We start from the raw sequence: 14,207 nt of genomic DNA on the forward strand, positions 1-14,207 counted from the left end.
CAAAAGAAAAGACTGCAGAGTGTCCTCAGCCTTGGAAATGAAGGACTGGAAGCCAAATATTGAAGGCTACCTGCTAATCTACCACCTGCTACAGTAGGTAATAGATTAGCTGAATTCTTTGGAAGGCTACAGTTCTCAGTACTAGAAATGGTATCTTTGCAGTCAGTATATTTTCAGAGACTTTATTTTGCTTTAGACCCAAAGCAAAGTCTATTTGCCATTGACTGAGGAACTGCAGGCATGTGGCTTCTCTGGAGACCCACAGGGTTTTAGTACATTTCAGCTTGGATTTTTGCTAGACTTGCAATCCCAAGTGAATTTTCTTTGATTGCTTAGAAAGGAAATTGCCTTTTTACCCTTTAAAGTAGCTTGGATATAGTGGCTACTCTCAACTCAATTAGTATGTACTTAAACACTCCCAGCAGCTACTCTATAATATAGAATCAACATTTAGTTAAGAAATTTGCAATTCCTTGATGCAGATCACAGAGGGAAAAATTTGTATGTACACACACACATGCATATATATATATACACAAACATTTAAAAAGAGTGGGTTTTGATACCTCATAGTGAGGTTTAAATTGATGAATGCCTCTATAGAAGGAGGTGTTTGAAAAGGTCTGAAAAAGCCCAGATGCTCCTTGTTCCACAGTTCTAACAAGAAAAAGGTACTAAGAATCCTAAAAATAAATAGGTATCATATTGGGCTATAACAAAAGGAAAATATAGACAAGGATGCTGGGAGATTGTAGCCAGGGAGACCCCCCCCCCCCATGATGGCCAAAACATTGGTTTTAGGAGCTCTGTTCAGCTATGCTATAGTTACAGGGGATAGTCTATGTCTTGCCTTCAGATTGGTATAGAAGGAGTAAGAAACGTGGGGAATAAACACAAAGAGTAGTGGATCTTGTCTACTTGGACTTTATTAAGACTGTTGACACTCTTTCTTAAGATCCTAATAGAAAAGGTGAAGATGAGCAGACAGTGAGGTGGACTGAAAACTGGCTGGATAGCCAGGCCTAGAGGGTGGTGAACAGTTGCATGAAGTTTAGTTGGAGTCCAGTGGCTAATGGTGTATCCCAGGGGTCAATACTGGGTCCAGTCCTGTTCAGCTTCATCATTAATGACAGATGATGGAACAGAGTGTACATTCAGCAAGTTTGCTGATGACACCAAACTGGGAAGAGTAGATGATATGCCAGAGGCTTGTGCTGCCACCCAGAGAGACCTAGACATACTGGAGAACCTTCTGAACTTCAGCAAGTAGAAGTCTAAAGTTCCTCACCTGATGAGGAATAACCTCTGGCACCAGTATATGCTGGGGGACGCTCACCTGGAAAGCAGCTTGGCAGAGCAGGACCTAGTGGTCCTGGTGGAAACCAAGTTGAACATGAGCCAGCAAAGTGTCCTTGCTGTAAAGAAGGTAAATGGTATCTTGAACTACATTAGACAAAGTATTGCCAGCAGGTCAAGAATGGTGATCCTTCCCCTCCAATCAGCACTGGTGAGACCACATCTAGAGTCTTGTGTCTAGTTCTGGGTTCCCCAGCACAAGAGAGACAAGAAACTACCAGAGAGAGTTCAGCTAAGGGCCACAAATACGATGAATGGACAAGAGCATCACTCCTATGAGGAAAGGCTGCGAGAGCTGGGGCTTTTTAGCCTAGAGAAGCCTCGGGGGTTCTTATCCATGTATATAAATACCTGAAGGGAGGGTGCAAAGAGGACAGAACCAGGCTATTTCTAGTGGTGCCCAGTGACAGGACCAGAGGCAAGTGGGTACAAACCGAGACACAGCAGGTTTCTCCTGAACATCAGGAAACACTTGTTCACTGTGATGGTGACCAAGCACTGGCACAGATTACCAAAAGAGGTCATGGAGTCTCCATCCTTGGAGATATTCAAAAGCCATCTGGCCAAGGTCATGCACAGCGTATTCTTGGCAGCCATGCCTGAGCACAGGGGTTGGACCAGACTGCCTCAAGAGGTACCTTCCAACCTCAACAATCCTGTGATTTTTATCAATTTATAGTCCATTATAAGTTTGCAGTTCTTAAGTGGTTTAAACCCTGGACGTTTGTGCGGCAACAATGTCTACTGAGGAGAACTTGGCCTTTCTGATTTATGTAATTTGTCTATATATGTTTATGCAGTAGACAGAACTGTTTACTGAGATCACCCAAAAGGTGAATTAGGTTTGAATGGGTTTATCTAAGCCGTACTGCTTCTCACATTCTGCTCACACATTGCATTCTGCATTAGCTGCTTTCTGCCTTATTACCCTATAAAGCTCTAAATGTTTTGGGACTTAGTTATTGCAGAGAATTGGCTTTCCAAATCTGACACCTCTGCTGCTGCAATTAGTATGTGAACTAACAACCAGTTTTAAAGGTGAGGGGATAAAAACAGAAACATCTTCTGAATGGTAATAATCCATACACCTTTTTCTTCTATATCACAGCAAGCTGGGAAGTGAGAAATGCAAGCAAATGAACAAGAATGACCAGCTCTGGGGCCTTTTTGCTGACATAGGGTATTAAGAGGTGTCTATTAGAAGCAAGGGAAATTTCCAGGCATATGTTCTTCAGAAAGAACTGAAAAATCTCAGAACATCCTTTTTGCGAGTGTTTTTGTCCATTTAACTTCTCAGTGAAATTTCTGGGTATGTGACTTGTCTCCTGTGTACCACTTCTGCAAATTATGAAGACTCTAGCTCAAAAGTTCAGTGGCAGAGACATTCACTGGCGGGTACACTGGGCATGTGGTGAGCTTAACAAGCCAAATAAATTCTTAAGAGTTCCAGACATTTTGCTTTGACCTCTAGATAACATCTCTGAGGTTTGGATAGAATGATTGCAATCTGAAAAGTAATTTTTTTTCTGGTATTGAAGTCTGTTGAAAATTATGCAAGCTCTGCTTTTGTGCTTTATAACACAGACTATTAAAAACAGGCATCCATATATGAGTGTAGGAAGTTGTTAGATGATCCATTTAGACGTGGATTCAATAAAGAGACAAACAGCTCCAAACACTAGTATGATATGAACTAAATTCCCTCTCCATACTAAAAGGGAGCTTAGTTAGATTTTTCTATGTACTTTAAAATCATAGACATTACATTTATTTCAAACCTATTTAAAAATAATGAAAAGAGGGGAATTATTTTCATGTGTAACATGTTAATACACAAGGAAGATGATTTACTTTCTGTTGGCTTTGTGGTGCTTTCTGACAAGGTTAATGGGTAAAGACCTGTGGTAATAAAGAACTGCACTGAGTAGTCTGACACTGAAATAAGTAAAGGAACGAATAAATCTAGTGCTCATCAGGTAAGACATATCAAAATGATGTTCCTTAATCATCTGTTGTGTTGTGAGGAAAGCCTTGAGAAGTCAGTAGTGATCACTGAAGAAGACTTCAATGTGTAATATTTAGCTAGCAGCAGGAAATTTGGGAATTTAGGATTTCAAACATCTGCAAAATTGTTTTTAAAAGAGAAAGAGGGAGTTCTGTAGTAGAGTCTGCAGTTGTGTTAAGTGAAATTTCTGGTTACACACAGGTTATTTCAACACTAGTGTCTCAAACAGCTCACAGCTGAACCTAACCCAAGAGTGGCAGCTGATGACAGACCATGTAATACAATAATGAAAAAAGAGCACTATGGCAGCACTGAGAATCAGAGGAAATCTACAGCTTTGATTGATATAGAAGTCTCTGTTTTCTCTGAACTCTCCTTTTGTCTTCAATATCACTCCTGAAAAAGTTTCTGAAAAAATCATTTAAGAGTATTTTTTCAATTACAACAGTAGCCTTTGTAGCTGGAAGGAAGATTCATACACCCCCAGAGGACAGGAGATTTCTAAGCCACATAACATGATTTTAAAAAAAAAATACTGCATTTCCTCTAGGAGGAAAGGATGTGGTTGATGTGCAAATGCTTGGCGGACCGCTGACTAAGAAATTGAGCACTGGAACTGAGAGATACACCCATGCAGGTTTCTAGTGGCACAATTATGCAGTGAAGGCAGCCCAGTATGTCCTGAAAGACTCTGGGCGTGACTGGTTATAAAGATGTGACATCCAAGGAAGCTACATTTGGTAAATTGAAAACTCAGGTGTATGCTGAAGAACCAGAAATATCCCATAGCAAATGGAGTATTTCTGAGAGTCTATGTATGTTGGGAACAACTGTGATGAAAAGGGAAATGCAGGGATGAAGGTGCTAGTCAGTGCCTGAATCCGTTTTCTGCCTGAAAGAAGCTGAACTGAAAAATATCAAGGAAATACTTTGGTTTAGTAGCAGTCAGATATGCCATTACCTTTTACTTAATTTATTATGTACCTCTGTTTAGAAGAAATTTGAAGAACCCAGGTTCCCAAAGAGCAATTGTCATAGGTGGGAGTATGTGATGAATTACCTGAGCGGGATAATACTGGAGGAGATGTGAGAGGTGCAGGCACAGCAGGTCCTGGGTGGAGGAGTGCTTCTGTGAAGGGTTTCCTGTACAGTCTGGTTTGACATCTCAGCACCTAATGACTGTGAGGCTTTATCTGTCTGCAGCCTACTTGGAGAGACTGTCTGTCTGTAACATAAGTGAGGGAGGTTTCAGATGCACTTGAATTAATGCACTTCTAGCAAAGGATGTAAGGCAACCTTGAAAACCCTTGTTCACCTTTAATGTGGAGCCATTACTTCTACATAGTATGAAGAATGCTTTTGGCAATATACTGAAAAATAAGAAAACCAGCAGAAAATTATTATGATTACTTCCAAAAAACTGTTTTTGAGAATAACTGGCTTCTGGCTGAACAGAATTTATTAAGCTAATAACTTCTCCTGGCTGGAACTGATCAAAACTGTCACAAGCAGGACACAGATTCCAGTGTCAGGCACTGTGGGATCACTTAAAGTATGAACCTGAGTTACAGTTTTGTTTCGCTCAGTGATGGATCTGACTGAAGATATCTGGCCTGTAAGAGCTCTCTGCACAGTAAGGTTGGGCTACTTATTTTACTCTGGCTCTCATGGTCAGGTTTCCATGGTTTTGCCTGCCCTGATGGGGAATAAAGTATCCCAGGGAAGTAGAGACCTTGTGTCCACCTCTGACAGGAGACCCCTGGCCCTCCTCAGAGGGTGACATTTTAGCCTTGAAATTCTAACCTGGGAAGACAACCATCTACAATGCATTGCTTACTCTACTCTTAAAAAATCAGGAAGGAAAAAATGCCACAGTGACATGAAGCAAAGGAATGGGTAAGATGTGCTAACATGCTTGGAAAAAATAATGCCCAAGAAAAGCCATTGTCAGTATTACAAATTCCTTGGCTGTCATAACGAATCATACAAATCCCAGGGATGTTATGCCTGCAGCACATGGTTTTTATCATTTATGACGGGCTGCAAAGAATTTGCCTTTTAAGCTGGATTTGTTTTGGTGCTACCATCATTTTTCCCCTAGGCTGTTTCAGGTCTTCTGAGAGCCTTGTTGCAGAGTGAGTCTTTTCTCAGGTGGTCTGTAATCCTCAAAGTCACTTCCCTGTATCTGCTCCCATATGGCTTATTTTGATTGGAAGCTGACACCCAACTGAATGTATACGTTGAATGCAGAACTGTATGTATGTCTTAATGAAGTTAGGCAGAGGGGTGAGCTTTCTGCTGTAAAAATTCCTTATTGGTCTTCCAGAAAGAATGAGCATTCAGAAACAGGCTATGATTTTCCAGAAAGGCTGTGTGACAGATTAGGCAGACTATTAGGAAGTTGGCAAAAGAAACATTCTGTAAATTAGAGTTATTAGCTCAGATCTGTTTTTATTTAAAAATCTGTATGCACAGAAATTTTGAGCCAAGGACATCATGCTGTAGCATTGCATCATGAGAACAGATCATCACTGCTCAGCAGTTGTGAGGACAAGACACTGTTACCTAGCAACTTCTCAGAGCTGTCTTTTATAAATCCATCCTGTCATGGCTGTCACATATAAATCACAGTTGGTCTTTACAAACCTTGCACTGGGTAGTACTGCAAAATGTATCTCAGCAGTAGTATCCTTGGCAGGTATTAAATCACAACAGCTCAGGTTGTTCTTGCCCTAGCTGCTTGCACAGCTTGGATTCAAAGATGCAGCAGCATCTGTAGGAGCTGTTACTCAACTTCTCCCCTTCTTTCTTGCACCATGAGAGAAAGAATGGACAATGATCTGTGTAGATTCCAGTGTCTATAAGCTATGCGCTATCTTTTGCTGCAAGAGGTGATTATAAGCTCTAACATTGTCTCCTTGAGATGAAGAACCCTTACTCTGGCTTAGTATTAAATCTGAAATGAATAGCTGGAGACACTTTTAATTTTGGACAAGTGCTGCCTTCCTATACCTCTCTACAGTGCTCACACAGAGAACTTGATTCTAGATAGAGATTTTGAATGTTACTGGATTACAGATATTCAGCAAGACTGATTTAATGCCTTAACTGTTCTTTAGGATTTTTGCCTAGTATTTACCTATATTTTGACATAGTGCAAGTACACCATTGAATCCAATGGAATTTGGTGTTGGAATTTGAAAATTCCCATCTTCATTGTAAATATTCCTCCTAGCAGTGTGTTGGTGCATATTCTGCAGTACTGACAAAGGAGTTGGACACATTCTCTTAACTATTACATGGAATCAAAACTGTGCTGATTTCTGCAGTACTGTTTTTAATTGCTTTCCATTTCTTGTGTTGTGAGCAGATGAAGTATGGCATCTGCTGCTTCTTAGAGTTCTCTGGGATTATGTCAGTACGTATATGAGGATAATCTCATTATCGAGATATTACCAGGAAAGGTAACATTTTTTGGAGTACGTTTATTTTACATTACAATTACCCATATATATATTCATGCTAATTCCTAACATTCAATTGTTAAAAGCTTACAGTAGCATCTAAAGAAAGAGTCTTAAATACACAGAGTGATCTCTGTGTACAAATCAGCCTGTTACCAGAGTTGCAGGGCCATCTTCAGCTGAAGTCTTGTTTTTGAGGTTCCTTCCCATGCCCCAATAACTTTATTCTTTCTTTACATCTTCTAACTGTGGAAAACTTTCTAAAGACAATTCCTTCAGCCACCTTTACCATGACATACTGTTAGTCCTTCAATCTGGCCATAGAGGGTGGTAAATTGTCACCGTGACCACTCATTCTGAATCCTGTACACAGGAGGGTGGTGACTGGACAGAAAAAAATAATTGCTCTTTAATGCAAGCTGTATTCTTACAGTTTTATTTTGGCTCAGTAGCTTGCTTTATCCAAATATTAATCTTGTGATTTGGGTTATGAAGTCTTTGAGTCAGAGCTTCCAACTACTGTTTGATTAATGTCTTACATATGGGTTTTTCCTCTGTGAAAAAGATGGCTGTGGTCTTGCTTTGGTACTTCTTCCCTTGCCCTTCACTTGTTCAGAGTGCCTAACACAGTGGATCAGTTTAATAATTGGAATTATTTCAGGTCAAGTACTTGGCAAGAAATGTGAGCAGAGAGCTTATTCTGGAAACTGCCCTAAACAGCAGAGCTTGATTAATTCATTAATGTCTGATTTCTAGTTAAACATTTAATAAATCTTATCTTTCATGCTATGTGACACACAATACATGGCATATGAAAGCAGCCAGCTGGTTAATATGCATATGGTGCTGTACAGCATATTGGCCGGCCAGCCAGCCAGTGTGCAAACGAAGCAAGCTGCCAAGCTGTCTGTGAAGAGGGGAGGTCACAGGGAAAAAAAAGAAGAGGGCATGGTAAAATAAGAAGGTAGAGGGGTAGTAGCACTAGTAGCAATGGTGGAAGAAAACCTAGCTGGTTTAGGAGCCAGGGGAGGGGGCTGCAGCCATTGCTTTTCAGGTGAAGCCTTTAAATATTGATCTGACCTGTTCTGAGTCAATTATTCCTGGTTTACCATCTGATTTTGTTTAGTGCATCATGTATCAACTGTTATTGCTCCATATGAAGACATAGGATGGAGCCAAGATAAAACAATTTTGTTCACCAGTTAGTTGCTGGGCAAAGTGAACCGAGTGCTATCTTAGGGTTAGATCACAGCATATGAGCATCTTGGGGAAGCTGCTCTCATTCACAGTAGAGGATTACTTACTTAGAAATGCTTCTTTTGGCCCAGTGAACTATACTGAAAGAGAGCAAAAACTTTTAAAAAGCAGAAACACTAGTCATTGGTCAACCAGAGGATCTTGACAGTAAAAGGAGTGAGACCTGTCAGAGCTGTAGACCTAAAGAAGATTCTTAGAATAATATTAGTAAAATATTAAAATAAATAAAATAGTTAAACAGTAGAATGATCTTAGTAAAATCCATTATTAAGTACTTGGTAACAAAAAAACCAATAACAAACAAGCTCTGAGCAAATGTTATATTCTTTACATGGAACTTATATTATTATTCTCTCTCTAGCAACTGCTTCATTCATTGATCAAACCATTTTAAATAAACCTTTTGTGGTAGCACATATGCTCATAGTTTGTTCAGTCCAGTGAGCAACTAGACTTAAGGAATCTGGCTTTTTCAAGCAGAAACAGACACACTCCTCACTTTGAAGCTTTATCAACAAAAATGAAGCGCTGCCACTTGCAGCATTAACATTTAAGTACAGAGAGCAGTAAGGTGCATTTTTTCCTATCAAATATAACTTCCAATAGTATAGTGCTTTTTTATATCTGCTTTTGCTTGACACAAGCACTTTTTTTCACAGAAAGTTCTATAGTTTCTGCATTTTTATAATTAGTATGGATCTCTTAACTGCTCTCATTCCTTAAAACTTCAGCCCTATAAGCCTTAACTGATGATGTTTTTTTCAGCTGAAAGTAATTTTAATTTGAAATGCAGACAGAAAAAGTTTGTTTAGGCACACGTGAGGAAAAACTCTTGAAGGTCATTCACAGATATCCCCTCTTATAACACCTATGTTCTTACAGTAACCCTTCTAAAGCTCATGCTGTCCATATTAATGATATTCAGATGAACATTTTAAATTTCAGAAGATGGCTTTAGTGATGCTTTACTGATGTGCACAAGGAGGCATGAAATTAGCTACAATACATAACACTTAATTGTTTTATACTTTTATGCAACTGGAACCACTCTGCATGTGGGGGTGTATTTAAATGCACATCAGTGTGTTTCTGTCATGCCATTTCCAGATGACAAATACAGAACTGGAGAAGATCTCCAAACTGCCTTTGCTACAGCCACTCACAGGGCTTTAAACTGGGAGTGGGGATGTCACTGGAACATTTGAGACTGATTCAATTACCCTGGCTGGTTGAAACACTCTACTGTTGATTCTTGATTTAATTTTCTGTCCCTTGCTCACTGTCTCATGGAAATTCCCGTATTTTTCTTTTTTTTTTTTTTTACTAGATCAAATATCTTTTATGTGAACTGTTGTTTCAGTTACGATAGAAGAACCTTTCATCACAACTTTGACAGACATCTTACACATCTTAGAATCGGGATGAACTGACAACTTGCTGGGCAGAAATGTCTTCCTCTGATGACAGTACAAATGAACTTAGATTACTGATTTGGGCCAGATTCCTAATGCCTAGGGGGCTATGCTTTGTCCTGAAAATTTGCACTTTGGAAGAATATAAACAAGGCTCAGAGTAGGTGAGTACTTTAGTTTATACACCTTGAACCTTCCTAATTTCCCTTTGATAATCTGAAAGGGTTTTGTCAGGTAGCAGAAAAATGCAAAAGAGCTCATGTCAAAAATAAAAACTAGTTTTAAATTATTAATAGCTGCAGCAAATTCTCTTTTTTTAAACCAAGCCTAAAGCTGTAGGGAGATGCTGCTCCCTGTGATAGCAGACAGCAGATCAGTTCAGGCTCTTGGTTCTCTTGCAACCTTCCCTTTAGGAGACCAAAATTATTCTTCTTGAATGGGTTTAAAAGTATTTGTACAAACTTCTTGTTTCCTATACCAGTCAAAAACAGTTAGAGGGTAGATTGTAGGGAAATTGAAGCATAGGAAATTTAAGCATATTTGATATGTAACTGGTCCTTGGTCTTTATGGATTAAACAGAGTGAAGCTACATTTTGTTAATTATGGAGGACATGTTCAATGATAGTGAACAGATTATCCTTGTGGCAAAGCATGCCATGTCAAGATCTGTGGCATTCTGCTGTGAAAAGTGCATGGAAGATGCATCATGAGCTGTTTTTCATCTGCTTACATATTCAGTTGGCAGCAGGTTTCACATCAGTACAAACACAAATAAATATTACTGCCTTGAGCATGAAAATAAAATAACTTACTCATTTTGACAAAACTCAGTTGCACAGCCACAAAAGTGTGGCTGTGCCAGACACCATCTACCTATGTGAGCTGGGACCAAAGACTGAATGAGTTCCTTTTCCTGATGTTTATGTCTGTGTACTCAGTTGTACGTATCTAAAGCTGCTTCATCCACTGCTGATACTGAGCTCTTGTGCCCAGCTCTTCCCCTGTTGTCTGGAGGAAGGTGAGGAGAAGGTGGTCAGCTGCCTCTCCATCCCACCATGCTGCCCAAGAGGGCAGCTTTACCTGCGTAGCCTTTTCCTTCAGCATCAGCAGTACCAAACAGAGCAGGGAGACGGGCGTGCACTGCAAAAGGCACTTGCATCCAGAGGTGCAGGGGGAGAGGGCTCTCGAATGGGCTGCTCTGAGGAGACAGCCTGTACCTGTATCAGAGCTGGGGACAATGCCATGACACTTACAGGATTTCCTTCCTTTGCTTATCCCTACAAATTTGCTGTGTTCAGCACTCATTTACGTAGGGTAATTGCTTGTTTTGCTGGTGCCTTTACTGTTGCTGACTGTGGCCTTCAAAACCCTCTTTTAACCTGTACTGTCTGGGGACTGAAAGCCAGCAGGGAATTACTGCCATGCTCCCATACATTGCAGCAGCAGCTGGGAATCATGTGGTGATGCGGTCCCTAAGGAATCCTGACCTGGTGGGATCTATTTATTTCAAGCTCTCCACCCTTTTTTAGCACAGGCAGCCATAAAGGAGCAAGATGCTGTATATGCTCCAGCCTGTAATTCCCAGTACAGCCAGCTGTACTTGGCAACAGTTGCTAAGTGTTTATTTCAGTTAGAATTACAGATGCTGTATATTTTGATCATGAATCTGCTACAAGACTGGAGAATGCTAACAAATTAGTTATTGACAGTCACATTCCTGTTTACAGCCCCTGTAGCTACTGCTGTATTGCTGTTGGATTTTAGTACTTCAGTTTGAGAAGAAGGGATTTCACAGTAAGAAATTTGTCTGAAAAACAAAGCTTGTCTGAACACATTTGGCACAGAGGCATTTCAGCTGTCCAAGCAATCTTCTACAGAGGTCTCTCTTCTCTTTCTTAGGAGGTTTTACAACTTTGGAGATTTCTCTTAAAAACATCTTTATTATTTAGCTTCTTTGTTATTCTCACATCTGCTGAAAATGTGCCTATGCAAATGCTGTGTACTGAAAATCACAGGTTCTTGAATAGATCTACATAGATTTCTGGGGAAGAAGCCTCAGCTCAGTCCTTGCTCCTTCCTGAGGCAAAGAAAGAGCTTTTTATTTGTGAGCTTTCATACGTTCCTATTTCTTAACTGCTGGATTACCGCTTAACTCTTGAGGAAAGAGAATTCCGGCTAGAGCTGATGGGCAAAAATTTTTGTCTGAAATTTGTGTGTATTTAGTACTAGGCACTAACTGGGGTAGGGCTGGACCTCAGGTATGTTTACTTTCATGTTTTCCTGCCCAAAACCATGCAACAGCTTCAACAGGAGCAATTGGCCCAGCAGAAGGATAAATTTGTTCTGACCGTTCCTCAAGGAGGTGTGAAATGGGTTACTTTAGAACAGGAAAACTTTTGCATGATGGCTCCAGCCAGTGGGCAGCCTAATGACCCATGTCTGCTCTGAAACAGAAATGGTGCGGCTGTATTTGTGGATGCAAAGCCCAAATTAATCATCCCTGCTGAGTCTGGACCAATTATTTTGGGCATAGTTCTGCAAGATTTGGCTTCCCTGCTTCTAGACTGAAATGGGTATCTTCACGTTATCCTGCATGATGTGAAAATACAAGCCTGGAAGTGTGTTAGCTTGATGATTAGGTTACACTCCATCACAGGATGAGCCATCGTCCCAAACACCTCACATTCTCCATGTATGGTGTTAGAGCATGTAATTCAGGAGTGCAGGTGCCATTCACCTGTTCAATCATACCACTGCAAATAAGACACAAAGCACTCCTATCCAGATTTGGTCTCACAAACTATAGTGTTGAAAAAATGGAGAACAATGCTCTAAATTTAGTCTGTTTAGAATGACACACTACTAAGTATTCCCATCTATTTTCAAAGATGCAATAAAACAGCATGGCAATGCTAGTAAATGTCATTAGCTCTTTGAACTAATAGAATTACTGTTGGCAGCCAACGGTAATAGATTAGAGCAATTCTCATCTACTATATTAGAGTAATTCTTGGCTGTGTGAACATAATGAATCTGAGGAGTTTACAATAAAACCATCCAAATAAAACTTGGATTATAAATTCCCAGCCTGTAATGACTTCCTTTTTTGGCTCTCTTTTATTCAAGGCAGTGTGGTTTATTTTTTTTCAGTTAGAAAGTCATAAAAGTTTGAAGTCTTTATGGTTTTTAAAGATGCAGTTAATTGGTTAATGTGATTTTTTAAAAAAATCCTTCTCCTTTTAACATAGTACACCTTAAAGCTTTAAGAAATTTACCCGAAATAACTTTTTCTTAGGCAGATAGATTGTAAGTGTTGATTATACAAATGTATTAAACTATGCTGTCTTAATTGGGCTATGAATCCTCAAGTACTGATCCTGTTCTACTGTTTCTTCAGAAGCCTTTTCAGTAAAACTGTGTCCCAAGCTTGTCAAGTGTGTAGTTTTATTTTTTTCCAGTGTTCAATAGCTGTATTGATAAAAACAGCATCATCACAATAGCATCAGCTCTATGTAAGCCCTTGTAATGCTACAGAAGCCAGTATTTTGTTGCTACAGTTCTTCAGCCTGATACCAGTTTCTCTGTGGTTGGTATATGTAAGTGGAGTTATTATTGATTTATATGGAAAAATAAAATCCCGTTGAGGTTGTTACCACTGGAATGGGATTGGGAATGAGATTATGGTTCCTTGTGTTTCTGGACTGGTCTTGGCAGTTCCTAAAATCTGTCTGGGCTACAGTCCAAATACTAAGTGACAGAGCTAAATCTGAAAAGATTCGGAGATCCTGAACGGGTTGAAAAAACAGTGTGCTTTGATTCTTCACCTGTTTGCGCTACATTTTGACATCTTTTAAAATAACCACAGTGAAAAGAGAGAGCAGCTCCTTCTACTTGTATCGAAGAGATGCTGGCAAAGCAGAGCAAATGCTCACTAGCACCTTTTAACATGAGTTCAACTGCTGAAGACGACTGTTGCCATCTTTTAATAATCACATCTTTGGTAACCAAAGGCACTGAAAGATGCTGATGGCTCTAATGTAGAACAGCACCTGTGTGGTGCTTGCTAGAAGAATTGATGTATGTGGATTACAGGTTATTTATTATAAGACCTGTACAGACACTGAAAAATGTTCTGTGCTCCTTCTCCATTGGTGGAATTATGGACAACTAGCAATCTCCTCAGATTTGAACACAAAGTGAATGTTGAAACTAAAGGCTGCACTCTGGAATTATCACTGACAGATGATAACCTTCATGGCAAAGCAGAACCACCAGTCACAGGTGAACATGCATGATGCCACAATGCATGTGGAGAATATGACAGTTGTCTCCTTCAACACAGTGGTGAAAATCAGGCTTTTTAATGGAAAGTTGAATTTCTCCACACTATCTTAAAAACATGCATCCTATAGGCTGGGCACCAGATTTGTTTTATATGATTCCTTTTCCTTGTTGAGCTATGCATGTTTGTTTGTCTATTACTTCATCTTGATGGCCATCATGAAAGTAATAGCCCTGAAGAACTGAAGTTAGAGCAGTATTGATGCATTTAGATGACTACTGAAGAGTTAAACGTTCTTTCTGTTTCTTCTTTACAACTAACTTTCCAATACCACTGTAATGGAGAATAGTTTTTTTGGTAAGCTGAGCAAATACAGTGGATGAACCTTTCTCCACTGTTTGACCAAGAAAAATCTAAACGGGGGGGGGGG

At 39.8% G+C, this 14,207-nt stretch overlaps 1 protein-coding gene across 5 annotated transcripts in view; it reads right to left on the bottom strand.

Moving 5' to 3' along the window:
- The window catches only part of GABRB1 (gamma-aminobutyric acid type A receptor subunit beta1), a 123,493-nt gene that overhangs the window by 85,483 nt on the left and 23,803 nt on the right, over nucleotides 1-14,207 (bottom strand). Inside the window, exon 1 of one of the 5 annotated variants that reach the window (XM_051616754.1) lies at nucleotides 4,422-4,456. The exons of the other annotated variants lie outside the window; for them this stretch is intronic. The gene's annotated coding sequence lies outside the window, so the exon portion shown is untranslated. Of the gene's footprint in view, nucleotides 1-4,421; nucleotides 4,457-14,207 lie in introns of those variants that run through there. 5 annotated transcript variants of the gene reach the window in all.

Source organism: Apus apus, chromosome 4 (genome assembly GCF_020740795.1).
Source record: "Apus apus isolate bApuApu2 chromosome 4, bApuApu2.pri.cur, whole genome shotgun sequence".
Classification (NCBI taxonomy): Eukaryota; Metazoa; Chordata; class Aves; order Apodiformes; family Apodidae; genus Apus; species Apus apus.